Here is a 16,980-nt window from a genome sequence, read left to right as displayed (position 1 = left end):
ATTGTTTGAGCTCGAGTCCGTGCTTCACTCGCATCGGGCTTGCTGAAAACCAGCGTTACATGTCGGATTTTCGGCCCGTAGCTAAAAGCTGTGCAAATCCCGTTTGCGTGCGCTGCGATTTTATTTTTAATATTATTGTGCGTTTAACTCGCGTATTTGTATGCAAATTATTTTTCTGTGTTCATATTTGTTATAATATTGTATTGTACTTTTAAGCTCATATGTGTCTCGGCGATAACGACGAAATTTTTACATAAACATTCACAAACGACAAACACGGTTTGTCGTTTCGATCAGTCTGAAACGACGGATTGTGAAAACAAATCATGTCGTATGTGGAGGCCTTTACCTCCTTGACAAGACTACATAGAAAGTGTGTTTATGTGTATATTACGCAGAAAGAAAGTAACTAGAGAATTTAATTTATGAATAAATATTTACTTCTCCGCCCTTTAAGATGTCTTACAATCGTTCTTTAAAAAATGTATCAATCAAACTGCGCCCGTTTAATTTTTAATATTCTTTGTCGCTTTAACTCCTGGTTAAAAGTTCTTTTGAATTAGGGAATTCGACAACGAAAACATCAAGAACGTGTGGGTTTTCCCAAAGGACAGGTTCAGTCAAATGCAGGTGAAGGCGTGGGTAGAATATTTCATAGAAAAGTAAACTACATTTGTCTTCCTAACTGTCTGAGTGCCATTACGATAGACACAATGGTGGGATGATAATTGATAGATACGTGACAAGGGAAACCTTTGATACGTGCAAACGTATTTCTATATTTGCCTCTCTTGTTGTTTGACTTCCTTCTTTTTAAAAATACATACTGAAACAACTTACTGCGCGCAGTTCTGCCCTCCTTGACATGACTAACGCATTAGCAATTTGGTAATTTCGAGATATAGGCACCTAGTTCTTTTTTCCCTTGAAGAATGTTAATTACGTTGATTTGGCTTAACAATAAAACTGACAATAAAAACATAAAATATAAAAAGAATAACATATAAAAAGACCGCTTATAAGGGGTTACAGATCTCGTTTCGCTAATTCCAGATAATATGTTAACAACCCAATTTCTCTTTCATGATAAAGAGGGCAAAGTTACAGTCGCATGAAAATATTACACAGGAAAATGAACGTGTCCATTTGCAATCGTATCGGTATGGAGACATTATATGTATTTGTTAGTTAGTATTATATGCATAAAATTCATAGACATAAGAACAATAACAATGAATTCATTTCGAGTTTTTAGGTTTTCGCGATTGTTACACATAGGGAAAGAAATTATTTTTCCGGATATATTTGTTTTTTCAAACAAACCAACGTTTCGGGCCCTTTACAGGTCCCATAGTCACGGTTGACTGAGGTGGTAGTCATCAACCAGTTATGTCTAATATTAATGCAAACCACCGTATTTTTACCACTATAGTCACAAAAGTTATTCATTAATATCTTATTTTTAATTTTCCAAAGAACATTCCAATTTACGCTACATATGTTTTACAAATTTTTATTAAGTTAAGTTTATTATTAATTAATAACGGAAATTATAATAAATTAAAACATATTATTCATGGGACCTGTATAGAGCCCAAAACGTTGGTTTGTTTAAAAAAAAACAACAACAAAAAAATATTCGTGATTTTAATCCGGAGAAATAGTTTCAATTCCTAATGAATTCATTGTTAATAATGCAAAGAGTGTTCTATGATAGCCACTTCATTATACAGAAACATAAACTTACAACTACTTCTTCTTAACCACTTAACTTCAAGAAAACAATCATAACAGTTTTCTTCATTACGTTTCAAATAAGATTGTGCAATACAACCGATAATAAGTGTGAAAGCTTTCAACACGTTGGTTCAAGTAGAGTATATTCTTGTATGAAAACAATAGCTTTTTAGTTACGCCTTGCGAACCGTAGAAGCGGTAACAAAGTATTGCGAACTAGGAGCATAATATTGACGACTTAGTTATGAGTTCGGAAGAGAGATGTGAGCTCTCTACAAATCATTATTGTATCCAAATACGGCATCACATTAAAATCATCATTAGTATCACACTATACGTATTTCACTGTAAAAGGCAATCGATAGCAAAGAAATATCGATATAAGAACTTCCTGCAATGCTTATGGGTTTAACACCCCAAATATAATGCGATGACTCATGGAAGGGGAGTGACCGGTCGGTATATTGAAGCCCGTGATAACTGGTTGAAGTTGGGGATTGTAACCCACTTGCATTTAGAATAGATACTATTCTCTATACCGTCTCATGTTTGTTAGAAGAAAGATGATTTTGACACGTTTACAAACTAATGGATCATAGATTTTGAAACTCATGTGTTTTTACTAAATTATTATTACTAGTTGCAGGTTTTTTTACCGAGGCATGAGTTTTTCTTATTACCCTGACATTTGTAACCATTTCCAAATATCGGGATAATAAGAAAAACTCAAACCGTAGTAAGAAACCAGGTATTTTAAAACTAAAAAAATAATAATAATACATTTTAAGATTCTATGTCTTTTTACTAAACTATTATTACTAGTTGCAGGTTTCTTACCAAGGCATGAGTTTTTCTTACTATCCCGATATTTGGGAAATGGTTATAAATATCGGGATAATGAAATCTGCTACTTTCATTCATTCTATAATTAGTGATAATAAGGAACAGAGTTTTTTTTTATACGTGATAGGTAGATTGCTCCACTCCACCTGTAGGGCTAACACGGTGGGCGCGAATTGCGCGAGAGCGACGTAAAACGCGGGATCTCTTTGCGAGAATGTACTATTCTTTTTTTTTTTAATTTTACTGTTTAGTATAACACTGCCCTCCTTGTTCTAAACAACGCATGTACATCTTGATAACTTTCGAGATACTGGCACCTAAAGAGTTTTCTTTCAAAAATGTCAATTACGCTTATTTTGCTTAACAATAAAACTGAAAGTAAATAAGAAGATAAACCGCTTATAAAGGGGTTGTAAATCTCGTTTCGCTGATTCCAGATATGTTTATAACTCAATTTCGCAAAAAATGTCGATTACGCTATTTATGATGAGAACGGCAGACCATAGACTTGGATAAAAAAGAAATTGATTTATGAAATAATGCACCTATTTATGTGGTTTACTATAGACTACATACAAGGAGTTGATTTATATTTTTTGTGTCTCGTTGCGTATCGTCCAAGTTACTGCGCAATCATAAACAAATTCGGTTTAAAATAATGAAAAATTTTACTATTAATTAGTCGTCATGGCCACGGTTCGTTTACTAAACAAGTGTAAGTAGGTTCTCGTAGATAACAAACAAAGTAAAACAGCATGAAGTTAAAAGTAGCGGTAATTTTTGTTACATTAGCGATACATAAAGTGGAACACATTTTTTTTTTATTATTTCAAAGTTGAGATTATCAGTGAGTAACTTACTGTTTGGGTGAATGAAAGAGAACCGAACGAGTATGATTATCCAATTTAACTAATACGAGGGCCACACTGAAAGTTTTGCACAACTCATAATAAAACTATTTATAACGAAATTAATATGTTTATTGCTGTTCAAAATATTCTCAGTTACATTTTAAACGCTTTTTTATGAAAATATTATGAGCCTATGGGCTCAAACCATTTTTTAAAACACAAAGGCCACTCATTTGAGTGTACGTCTTCAACGTGTTGGTTGAAAGTCGCCACTGCCACTTCTGGGTACGGAAATATCAATCCCTCGCTATCATTTTTTTGCCTACGCTTCGAGCTTGTTGCAATTTTGTTGTCACCTTTGAAGACCCATTCACTGGACTGCTGTTTTTTTTCCGGATCGTAAAAATAAACCCATATTTCGTCTCCTGTAACGATGTCATAAACAGCGTTTGAACGTCTGTGGTCAAACTTTAGCAACATTTCAGCAACATTTCTTTGCACCAAACAACACGAGCCCGTTTCTGGTCAGATGTGAGTTCGTGTGGTATCCAGCGAAAACAAAGTTTCCTGACTTGCAAATGTTTGTGCATTTTTTTTTTCAATTTGGTTCATACCGTAGGTGATACGCCGATTTTCTTCAACGAGTCGCTTGACAGTAGCCACGTTATCATTATACACTGCAGTTGACGGACGACCTTCGCGAATCTCATCATAGAGAGAAACACGACCAATACCAATACCAATGCCTGACAGTGCTTAGATGTGATGCTTCAATAAGTTTTAAAGTACCAGATAATAAAACATATCATAATACGTAGCGCGTTAATACCGTAACGCTGTGCGGTCTTACCCTTAAAAATGTGATAAACCGTCAAATTTTATTTGTCAAAAATGGTAAGAAAACATCTGAGGATTAAACAAGTTTTGATTTATCATATGAGGTCAGATCACCAAGTACAATATACATTAAAAAAGTATACATGAGATAGTTCCGGTTCATTGGTTGGTTTCATTCATGTATCAAGATACATCACTAAAATACATTAACCAATTTTAAACAATCACTTGATATTATGTGCGGGACGTAAATAAAATAAAGGTGCTCCTTAAGCTAATATACCTTCTTCACAAGCGTTAAAGAACATGTTTTTAATATACATCTATAATACACACCACATGGACACACCTTACACTACAAGTGTACAAAATAACACACATAAAATAAAACATAGTAATCATATCACAAACAATCACCACTATCACTATTTAACCACTCAATGCACTATTAATCTTCATTCAGTTATCCGACACCAAATCACCGGTTAACAAGTTGCAGTTAAATGTAACAATGATTATTTATTTGAAAGTTAAATATGACTGATTTAGAAAATAACTGTGAGAAATTTAGTATTTTATAGAAGGCGGTTGTAATAAAGTGTTAAACAACCAAGAAATATTTTTAAAATATGAAGAAAATGTGATGTGAAATCAACCTGCAAAATATGTATATATAAGCCATTTTTTGCATTTCAGTACCTTTGTGCTTTAAGATACGAGTTTGAGAAAGAAAGGCGATGGTATGAAACCCCATGCAAACTTTTTTCCTATACAAAGCGCTCGCGCGGCCGGGTAATGTGGGGGTGCGCCCCGGATCGAGCTAACTACACCCATTCGACAAAGACAATTTCTTCATATAGCGTCTCAAGCAATGCCATTATAATTATGAGTTTATCAGGACCACTAAAAATTTAATCAGATTAAAACCTTCCGTTTTTAATACCCTATTAAAAGTCAAAGATTACATGGACCGTGTTGTTTTATCGAACTGAGCGACTGTTGTATAAAGAACACACCTTAAAGCCTCCAAACGAAATTTGTTAATTAACAAACCAAACAAGTCGGCAAGTCATGTACACGATTATTCATTAACGTAGTTGAAAAGGCAAAAACAATTTTCTTTGTCAAAGAGCACATTCAAACAAAAACCACTGCAAATCTAATACCAGATGTCTGGCGCGTTTACTTAAAACTGGAATTAATATTGTATTAAGGTCAACCCCTATTTACGGCATGCATCAGCACTGCAGTTATACTAAAAGCAGCTCACCGGTTAATATTCAATGTCGTTACGAACTAAGACGTTTATTTGATGCCAATTAAGTAAAGAATGCCATAGGTTTGACATACCATAGAAACTTACGATATTACGAACAAGGATATAAAAGAAATCTAATGTAATATGGTACATATAATAAAGCTTGTCTTATTATGACTTTGAAGTGAACTTATTCAATAAGGCATCCTTTACAGAACTGATTGCTATGGGCTTGTCATATCATAGAAACTTATGAAATTTCTCATCAGGTTTTTAAAGGGACGTGAGAAAATATTTAATTTTAAAATTGCTTTCATTATGAGCGCGATGATGATATTTTCTTATTTCCTTTTTTTTTAAGTTAAACATTTCACATATATTACATGTACGGCGTGTAGTACTGAATAATGTAGATTCACCCATAATTCGAAAAACCATTTTATTTATAATGTACTTTGCCACAAATGCTCAAAAGAGAATGAATCGTTAACGATTAAGATCATTTTCAGTAAGCTTAATTGAGCGAAAGATTAAAGGCTACTTTGTTGTTAATTAAAAACCGATGTTCTCGTTTGTAATTCGAGTTTATCATCATTAATATCTCTATTTATTTAAGGTTTAATTTAAATGAGATAACCCTTTCATAGACGGTTGTGAAATTAATCGCGATTTATAACATGGTTACTTTCGCATACAGTAATTGCCTCCGTGGCCGAACGGTTACCATGCCGGACTGCCACGCAGAGGTCTCAGGTTCGATTCCCGGGCCGGGAGAAATGTTTGTATGGCTTACATTTATTTCTCTCGTGAGTTTGGGTGTAATTTGTGGTTGTCTATGTGTGTGTCCATGGCACCCGCGACACAGGGTTTCCCTAGTGCGGGGCCTTTGTTGAGTGTGTGCGTTATTTATTTATAGTCTAAATAGCAATTTGACATTTAATATGTAATACCATAGACTGTTTTTTTTTTAATTTGTATTGTAAAATTAAAAAAACTTATCGTCGGGGATAGCGCAAAACGGCGTATGTAGCATTGGTAAAAAACGCATAACTATACAAAACTAAATTCTACAGGAGAAGGTTTTAACGTTATTACTTTGTTATTTCAATTGCTACGACTTTCGTTTTTACACTGTAAGCCTTGATTTATGTTGGCTGACTGCTAACAATAGATTCGTGTAAATCTTGTTAATTTACTTGCCACGATATTTACGAGGATTTGGTTAAGCGACTAATTTACTGAAGCAGAAATTGATAGGACTGTCATTTTTACACTGTAAGCATTAATTTATATACGCTATAGACTACATACATCTTGTCAATTTACTTGCCACGTTGCCATTTTGCCAGTTTGCCATTTGATTTAGCCACTAACTTACCGAAGTGGAAACTCATACCGTGAGTTCCACGGTATTTAAACCAAAGGCACACAATAATGCAAAATAATCATTTTAATTATCACAACATAATGATTATAAATGCCTTCTAAAGCGTCTTTAACTTCATTATTACCACTTAGCAACATACATGAGGTAAATTAGTTATCAGACAAAACGAGAAGTCCTTATACACTAAACATGGGCATAGCCTTGTATGGAACAGAAAACTTTTTTCCAATAATAAAACACTTCCATCACGTTTACTGTAAAGGGACGTTAAATATTATCAACCCGCCACACCCTTTTGTATGAAAGAAAGACAAATTCGTTTAAGTATAATATAAAGTTACTCACAGTTTAAGGGATTACGTGTGAGCGAAGAAGATTTAGAAGACTACAAAATCACGTAGTGTTTGATTTTTATTAATTTAATAGAAATCACTGTAATGTAAAATGTGCCATAGAACTTGGAAGTAAATCAATAAAGTTTCAATGGCGAGATGACATGCGCAATCCGCCGCCATTTTGTGAAATTCACAAGATGGCGGCTACAGCGACCGCACCCCATTACGCAACAAAAAACACTCACCTGAATTTCTTGAAAATGCAGACGATGCACAGGATTTCTTTCGTATGTAACATCAGGTCAATCGAGAGCACAGATTTGAAAAGTTGAAAACTTACCTGTCACAGAAAACCAGCATCTGAAACAAAGAAAATAATAAGAAATAAGTCTTCCTTTCACGCAAAAGGGAACAAAACAAAAAAAACCAAATAAACTTCACAATGTTACACGGTTACACAATATGACAGGACGAGCACATTATATATAGAAACACAGAACACTTCGGAAAATGTAATAAAAAGGAGATAAATTCGCTTGTGACGCCATGCACACGGGGCACAAATCGTGCAACAGGTTACCACTATATTAATTCCATTTTGTCAGATCAGACTTGCTTTTTCAATTAAAAATCAAGATATTAAAAATTCAGGACATTAAAACTTTAATAGTCCTCAATGTAGATATTTCACGCAGGTCCGTGCTGAACTGAAAGGTTCAGGGCGGGCAACTAACAGAGAGACGCACGGGAGGGGAGCCCTCTGCCTGAATCGGATGCATTTCCCGGGATGCAGGCTACGTGCGATCAATACAGCTGCCATATTCCACGAAATCAGTAATTGGAAATGGCCGGGGGCCGTTGCTAGGGAATACATACAGGTAGTCTAGATAGTCTAGGCATATCACGGCGCGAAGCGTAAGTTGCGATGGCGTAGGTTGGGGGTACACTTAGGTACGTATATTTGTAGGTGCAGGTCTTTCTTTGTTTTACGCTTGATATGCAGATTTGTTGTACAATTAGAAAAAGAAATTAGTAATTAGGATTGTTAACCCAATGTAATAATTATTCCTCTTTTCACTGCCGTAACTGGAGATAACACCTTTCATATGTAACACTCATAAATTATAACAAAATCTCAAAGGCAGCCAAACCCATATTCTCTTTCAAGGAACCGGCCATTTCTTATCTGAGATATTCTTATAGAACGATAATACCAAGTTCATTGGACAACTATGAATGCTTAATTTGAGTACTGGTAATTATTTACATTAAGCGCAATATTCAACAGAATATTTCTGTAATAAACCTAGAATGGTGATTGTCGAAGTATAAACACGTCTCCAGGATTCCTCTGCATTTTTAAGCCACCGGGACACGATGTCTCTTTCTTGGGGTTATAAGACTTCCAAACCTAATGAAACAATAAGCATTTCTAATAAACATCCCTAAATAGGCCCAATGATATTGACGTGTTCAGTAACATTGAATCAAGATTTCTAACACCCGCTGGTTAATATTTGGAGACCCGTCCAAAGCTCCGTGGTCCAAATTCCGCGGCATTTGGACCTTGTTGTTTGAATTTGTCAGCAATCGTATTTATAATATTAATAAATAGAACTATCAAAAAAACCGAAAATATATTATTTAACGTGAAGTCTTTTATAATTGTAATACCATAGTGAAGGGTTTTAGATTTTGGAGGGGCAATTTACTGATATAGATTTACTCATGAAATCAAGAAAACTCGTTTAGCAAAATTTCCCTGGCACTCACCTTAACTCCCTAATTCTAGGGTCGGCAGACTAAAACACATAAGTCAAAAATGTGTTTCTCGTTGTTAATATAATTATATATTTTTTTGTGTTGTTTTTAATGTTGGAAGTTAAATAACATCTAGAATAAAGTACAAAATTTTTGAAGTAACAAATGAATTTGACTTATGTGCTTTAACCAGTAGATGTATTAATTTAAATGAATGATGTTGGATTTTGACTTATGTGCTTTAGTCCGCCGACCCTAGAATTATTTTAGTATTGCGGCGGATATGAAGTTTAGCGTATATGGAAGTTTTTAAGATCAGAATTGAAATCCACTCTTGTTCCCACTTCTCCTCGCAGTGACAGGCTTTGTTTCTAGAACCATATTTTGGGCATAGCCAAATGCCAAAGTTGGATAATGCGTCCCAATCTTTTCTCAAAATACTTAAAATGGTTTCTTGGCCTTAAACAAATAATTCCAAGAATATAAAAAGGAAGTGGCAAAGTGAGGATCTGATTTAGAAAGCTACTCGTTCTGAACTGAGACTCGACTTCAGCTCATAAATTAGTATGTAACGACTGAGAATGGAGCGTGCAGGCTTGAAAATTTGATGCAGTATGCTGTTTACTAAACCACGAGGATTTCTAACATTACAGAGTGCTTTTAAAAAGCTAATAATACTTTCTTTACCAAATTAGTTATTGTCGTTTACAAATCATTTGAACTCATAAAGATGATAAGTAGATAACATAAATTAGTTCTTCAGGGAATTTTTCTTATAAGCAATGTTTAATTTTGGCTTTACATGAAAAATGGAAACAATGTTAATAGGAGTCAATCTCTGCGCAGTGATTCATTATAATCGCACCCTCGATGTGATCAGGTCACATCTACAAAATGACCACTTTTCAAGAGAGGTTTAGGCGACACAAACGAAATATTGCTTTTTTTATAATACCAAGTGACGGGGCGAACAAATCGTGCGCCTGGTGGTAAGCGACACGCGTAACAGTTGCAGTGCCACTGAAAGCTTTTCGAAACCTTGATTTGTTTGAAAATATAAATATACGCAATTTTAAATCCCGACAAAAATTGTTACTTATCCTAACCTACGAACTCGATGGGTATATACATATCCAAAAAATTAACAGTCTGTCTGAGAGACCACAGAGCTAGCAGCTATCTTGCCAAACGTATTAGCATAGCTATACAAAAAGGAGAACGCTGCCAGTATAGTGGGCACCCTGCCACAAGGAACCAATTGTATTAATTTACTTTTAGGCTCAACTCACACTGGCGCAGAGGCAAAACGTCACGACGCGTCATGTTTTTCGCCTATAACATATTCATCTCTATTTTGTCATTATTAAGGTACAAATTTAATGTTACGCAAATATGGAATCGCGCGTTACTTGGGCGCAGTGAGGCGTTAGACGGAGACCACACTGTGACCCGGGTGCACTAATGCGAGCGTAGTCGCGCATCGCCAAGCGTATTAATGCGAGCGTAGTCGCGCGTCGCCAGGCGTACTAATGCGAAACAGGACGCGACGCGATGTTTCGATTTTGCGCCAGTGTGAGTTGAGCCTTAGTGACTTAGATACAAACTTTCAATGTGTAACAACCGCGAAAAAATAAGAATTAGATTTGTACTGTTAAAAATAACTATTAGACGACATTACATACGTTGCTCAGATCCCGAGGTAAGTAACTAAAGCACTTGTATAAAACAAAGGAATCGGAAACAACGACGGAACCACAAACACCCTGTTTGTGGCAGTTTTTAGTAAAAGTGAAAGAGTTGATATAAGGTAGTACTGCAACCTTACCTATTTCCGCCAAGCGGTGATGTGAGCTTTACCACGCTCCGGTTTTGACGGGTAAGGGTGCTGGTGAAATTACAGGCACATGGGATTTGTCATTCAACAGTGGCAGTACCCATAAAGATCTTTTCGATTTAAAGCTCTGAGTGGCATTGCAACTGGTATGGACATAATGTCTACATCGACATACTTTATAATAACTTAATGTTATTGATATTGTTTTTTGTTTTACATAATTATTATTATTTTTTGTATCCTGTACTTAGGTTTGCAGGAAGAGATTTACCTGACGCCTGAAATACCATAGATTTATGTGAAATACCTGACTCACAATAGAAAGAAACCCACATTTTGTAGTAAACTCAAATTATTACTAAATCAAAAATGTTATTACTCAGTTAATTAACATTTTGAATATGAAAATAGACTCTCTTAAACAAAATTTACTTACAATTATAAAAAGGGGCGATCGAGGATTAGACATACGTTTCTCCGGTGGTGGCGCTGTACAAGGGACTAACTTGGATTGCAACAAAAAATGGTATGCAAAACAGGTACAATAGGCTCATCGGTCGCGCCATTATTTATTTAAATGAACGAATGATGTGTACCACAAAGCTTAATTTTATAATAAGTTATTTTTACTATTTACGTATAAATATAAACTTATATAACAAAATAGGAAATGAAACTTTTTTTCCGGATTTAAATCGCGTATATTTAATAAGGACCTTTACAGGTCCCATGGTCACGGTTGACTGACGGTCAACGGGCTCGAAACGTCGGTTTGTTTGAAAAAACAAATATACGCGATTTAAATCCGGAAAAATAGTTTCATTTCCTATGTGTAACAATCGCGAAAACCTAAGAACTCGTTATATAACAAAACTTAAATATTTAATTAAAATATAGTGCGTCGCCTACAATAACTATTTACTTGTATTCAAATTGTATTATTAATTTAAATTTTAGTACATAAGAATTATCATTTGTTATATACACCCTTACTGGGCGCATGTAACATTTTTAATGTAATGTCTCTACCAATGCAAATTAGTAAAAAAGAAAAAAAAACATAAATTTTTTTTTAATAATCAGAACCTATTGTTTGTGTTTACCTTTTGTTAAACGTGATTTGTGTATTTCCTATACAATATACGATTAAATAATACTATTAAATATTCTCAGAAAGGGTAAGTATGACGATCTCTATGTCTTAAACAACAAAAGTCTTTCTTACATTGACATGAAATACTCAAAACCTTATGGATCGGTGCTTTCATTTTAAGCCTGTCCCAGCCACATGTCAGTAAGAGTGATAAAACACGCGTCAATAAATATGCTGTCAGGGGCAGCCGTAAACAAAACCGTAAAACACAATTTGCTTTCCTTCATATTAGACTAACTTGGTCCGACAGACGGAATTGTGGATACAACACATGGTCAGCGTTTTTTTATAACGACGATAATGATATTTTATCTACCTCGTACATAATAGCTAACATCATGAATTACAAAAAATAGCAAGGTTGTACAACACTATTTTATTTATACTATGAGTTTTCAACCCCTCAATTAGGTAAAAGATCTGTTAGCCTGTCATTAGGTACAGCCCTGTACAGTACGTCTTTTTTGAAGACGAAGTAAAATGACAGACACACCTAACCATAACAGCTGTAGTGCCACTCAGAATTATAAATTACAATGATCTGAGGGGCACTGCCACTGCACCCGTAACCCTGAGACATAAGTTGACAAGTCCCTTGTGCCTGTAATTTCACAAGCACGCTTACCCTTCAAAACCGGAATGCAAGGTAAGGTAAATACTTTAAACCACGAGGATTTCTAACATTACAGAATGCTTTTAAAAAGCTAATAATACTTTCTTTACCAAATTTGTTATTGTCGTTTACAAATCATTTGAACTCATAAAGATGATAAGCAGATAACATAAATTAGTTCTTCGGGGAATCTTTCTTATAACCAATGTTTAATTTTGGCTTTACATGAAAAATGTAAACAATGTTAATAGGAGTCAATCTCTGTGCAGTGATTCATTATAATCGCACCCTCGATGTGATCAGGTCACATCTACAAAATGACCACTTTTCAAGAGAGGTTTAGGCGGCACGAACGAAATATTGCTTTTTTTATAATACCAAGTGAGGGGGCGAACAAATCGTACGCCTGGTGGTAAGCGACACGCCTATTCATAACAGTTGCAGTGCCACTGAGAGCTTTCCGAATCCTTGATTTGTTTGAAAATATAAATATACGCAATTTTAAATCCCGACAAAAATTGTTACTTATCCTAACCTACGAACTCGATGTGTATATACACAGAGCTACTAGCAGCTCAAAACCGGAATGTAAGGTAAATACTTTCCTGGACGAATTCTTTCACAACGAGCTCTACTGCTACTAAAGACCCGGAGCCTCTCAACATACACAAATGAGGGCCACCGGGGTTAGTGAGTACAAATCACTAACGCGATGTCGTTGCAAGAATCCCCCCAAACAATAGGAAAGGTTAAACACCTGTCTGAGTTTGAGATTCTCCATGCAAGGCATAAAAATTTACAACAATGCACGAGGGAACATTTCGTGCTTACCATACAGTTGTTAGAATTTAGTATCTATTTATATACCGTACTTGTTCATTCATATTATGATTTCTTTACCAAGGTTTCTTAACCTGTGGTCCATAGACCCCTAAGAGGTCCGTGTATTGACCGCTGGGGGTCCATGGCGAGCCTAACTAATATAATAAATGTATAATAGTATAAAAATTGGTATACAATATGTTGTGCTTAAATATATCTGCTAGTAAAACAGGAGTTATGCAATTAAAGCACATCGTGAATTGTATTAATATATATTTTTTATTAATTTAAAACAAAAGTCACACATACGAAATGAAACTTATGTATAACGCATATATTACTTTTTTATTAACATATCAACGTTTCCAGCCCTTTACAGGTCCAGTTGTCATTGGTTGATTGCTGTCATGGGATCTGTGTAGAGGGCCCGAAACGTTTGGATCGCTTGAAAGACTAATATACGCGATTTGGATCCGAAAGCATAGTTTCATTTCACAATCTAAGCTATACAATTGACAAATTGAAATACTTAATATTAAAGAAGCGATCTTTTTTAGACATAACACGTATAACTTTGATCGTGATTCTTAAAGGAAAGAAAACGTATATTGCTTTGATCTCATTTCAAAGACAGAAACTCTTTCTAGTCACTTTAACTTCATTTCTATAGTCGTCGATAGACAAGATCGCATTTATCTCTCTCTCGAGGATTTCAATACAGAAATTGAATTTCATGCGAGCTATGACCGGGTCGTCGGTAAAAATGAAATCTCTTAAAATGTTAGTTCCACATCGACTAGTACTTACTGGATCAGAAATTATAGTGAGATTTGTAATCGTTAAAAATGGGTTAGGGTTAGAAGTTAAATGTACTGAGATATATAACGTAAAAGCACCAGGAAAATAATAACAGTTACAGTTATACGTGGCGAAAGTTTTCGCGCGACCCGGCCGCCGCGCGGCGTCTGCCCAGTTGCCACGCCTTTATGTACATTAACGACTAATCTGAATTCTGTTTACTAGGCAACAACATTTTAATTCCTCTGAATAGTACAACTGCGGGGCCGCCGTGTAGACCAAATTCAAGCCAACCTCGCCCGCGCGCCCGGGACGCTCAGTTAAAACGTAAAACTAAACAAATAGAGCGTATTTTGCCATGACAGACGCAGGCGGTCGCTGCGCGGCGGCAACGCAGCCTCCGCTCTTCGACCGCGCGGCGACCGTGAGTGCAATAAAATTCGTGTCGAATAAATGCGTCCTAAAAGGGTTTAGTAACGAAACTTCTTAGCCTACAGACTTATTTTTGTACGCTATAACTTAGGTCTTTTCAAGGCGACAGTGGATTTGCATTATTTAGGTGAGATAGAGAGAGGTTGAATGCGCACTTATTTTTTTTTTAAAAACAAATTTTGATTTCGGGTCTAAATCGCGTACATTTGATTTTTGGGCTTATTAACAGTGCCATGGTCACGGCTAGCCGTGAGCCCTAGTTTACGTAAAATTGCTTCCGGTGCCGCGAATTCCCCGGAACTCGTGTCCAAGATTTCTCTTAGAGCCCCTACCTGACCTTCAGGTTTCACTCACTTTCGTGCGTACCTGCAGCGCCTTCGAACTTTCGGCGGAATGCATATCTCTTACGTGCGAGTAACAGCTTTAATGTATTGTCCAAGCAGGTTGGTATTGACCTTTTCAACCGACTTCAAAAAAAGGAGGTTCTCAATTCGACTGTATTTTTTGTATGTATGTTACGCGATGACTCATTTGTCATCATTTGGCATTTGTGAATCGATTTTGAATACGTAGACGATAATATGTAGACGATTCTTTTTTTGCTGGAAAGAGGGTACCTCGGCATTTAAATTAGAAGAAAGTATTCTACCTCAAAGCTAGGGGGGCTCAAAGCTAGCTGAATACGGTTTCCCGCACTATCCGGTACCTAATAGATTTCAATAAAACTTGGCAAATAGACGTAATTCCACGAAACGAACTTTTGAGGTCGGTTAGTACTATGTACTGAGATTATACGACTATAAAATTTCATAGCAACTTTAGCTGCGAGTCTGAAACAAAATTAAATTTCTGGTACAAGTATATTTCAATTAAGAATACCCTCTAAGCAGTGAACATGACGTCACGACGCAATTATCGAGTCTGTGGTTTCATATTTCAATAAAGTGCGGCAATAACTCAACAAGACAGCTATTATTACTTGAGGACAGCCCACAAAAACCTTAGAAGACACAGATGTTCAACTGAAACATATCTCAAATTATTTTTGGAACTTAAACTTATTATTTCGGTTCATATTGTGTGAAATATTCTGTCTCGAGAGTGATGTATCCATTTATCTTCGCTGCAAGAATAATGAGCCAAGAGATGTAACACGACAAAAGAGAAGACGACAAGACAGGAGTTGTTGACTTCACATAAACGCTTTGTGGTTTTTGCACGCATATTGTACGCAAAGAACAATTTCTTTAGAGTTAATACGTGTCATAATTACAAATTTTAATAAATTCATTAGATTTTTTTCAAATTACACTACTTTAAGGGCTTGTCTAAGTTTGAAAATAAAATCCATACTAACATTATAAATGCGAACGTAACTCCGTCTATTGTGTTTTCACGCCTAAACTGCTGAACCAATATTGATGAATTTTGGTATAGTGATAATAGTGACCTAGGAGAAGGTCATAGGCTACTTTCTCGATAACACTGGTTAATTCTAGTATGGACACCAGACCTCCACAAACGAAACTAATTTCAATAACATATGGGACCCATACACGGTAAAAACAGATTACTTAGAAAAAGACAAAATTCTTTTTATGAAGACAAATTTATTAAATCCAACAAAATGATCCTTTTCCTATAGACGCTAAAGAATAATTACTTGATAATAGTAAAAACCGTCTCAAAAGTGTATTTTAGTTATAAGACCGAAATATTTAATCCAAGAGCAAATTAATTTACTTCAAGTCACAAAACCACTCTAGATTCAACAAAATATTTATTAGTTATTAGAAATGTCCGATTTTGACTTGAAAAAAAAAAAAATGAAACATTGAGAGGTACTTAATTATTTGACTGAAGATTCATGTTTTATAATATCAAAAAGGGTAAATCTACAGAGTTATGGACCCAACAGTATGTCTCACTGGCGTGAAAGCACACAGTTCAATGCCAAACCTTAAAGTAGCGGAAATAGCACGGAGTCTTCTCAAATACTTGAGTACCGTTCAGTGCCATATAAATGCTACAGCGGCAGAAAGCACTAACAATTCAAATTATATGAGATGATTTATACTATTAAAGTTAACAAAACGATAGAGCGTTTCAGAGTACAACTAATGCCATCTAGCAGTGGCGTGATGGAACTAATTGCATATTAAAGTTGTGTTTGTTACAAGTGTAGATTGATTTCATGCTAAAACCAAATTTCTTAAATTATGACTACAAATAACACCTTAACAAACTAGAGATACTACGTATGGATAAATAACTGTTTATGATTTTTATGATTACTAGCACAAGTAAAAGTAATCGTTA

At 35.4% G+C, this 16,980-nt stretch overlaps 1 protein-coding gene across 2 annotated transcripts in view; it reads right to left on the bottom strand.

Moving 5' to 3' along the window:
• LOC113228126 (IQ motif and SEC7 domain-containing protein 2) overlaps positions 1 to 16,980 on the bottom strand; it is a 343,310-nt gene that overhangs the window by 263,697 nt on the left and 62,633 nt on the right. For both annotated transcript variants that reach the window (XM_026461306.1, XM_026461307.1), the window contains exon 2: positions 7,589 to 7,608. The gene's annotated coding sequence lies outside the window, so the exon portion shown is untranslated. The remainder of the gene's footprint in view (positions 1 to 7,588; positions 7,609 to 16,980) is intronic.

The sequence above is a fragment of the Hyposmocoma kahamanoa genome, unplaced genomic scaffold (genome assembly GCF_003589595.1).
Source record: "Hyposmocoma kahamanoa isolate Upper Pololo Valley unplaced genomic scaffold, ASM358959v1 224, whole genome shotgun sequence".
In the NCBI taxonomy this organism is placed as follows: domain Eukaryota; kingdom Metazoa; phylum Arthropoda; class Insecta; order Lepidoptera; family Cosmopterigidae; genus Hyposmocoma; species Hyposmocoma kahamanoa.
The sequence above is the reverse complement of the archived record's forward strand: the minus strand, read 5'-3'. Positions and strand labels throughout refer to the sequence as shown.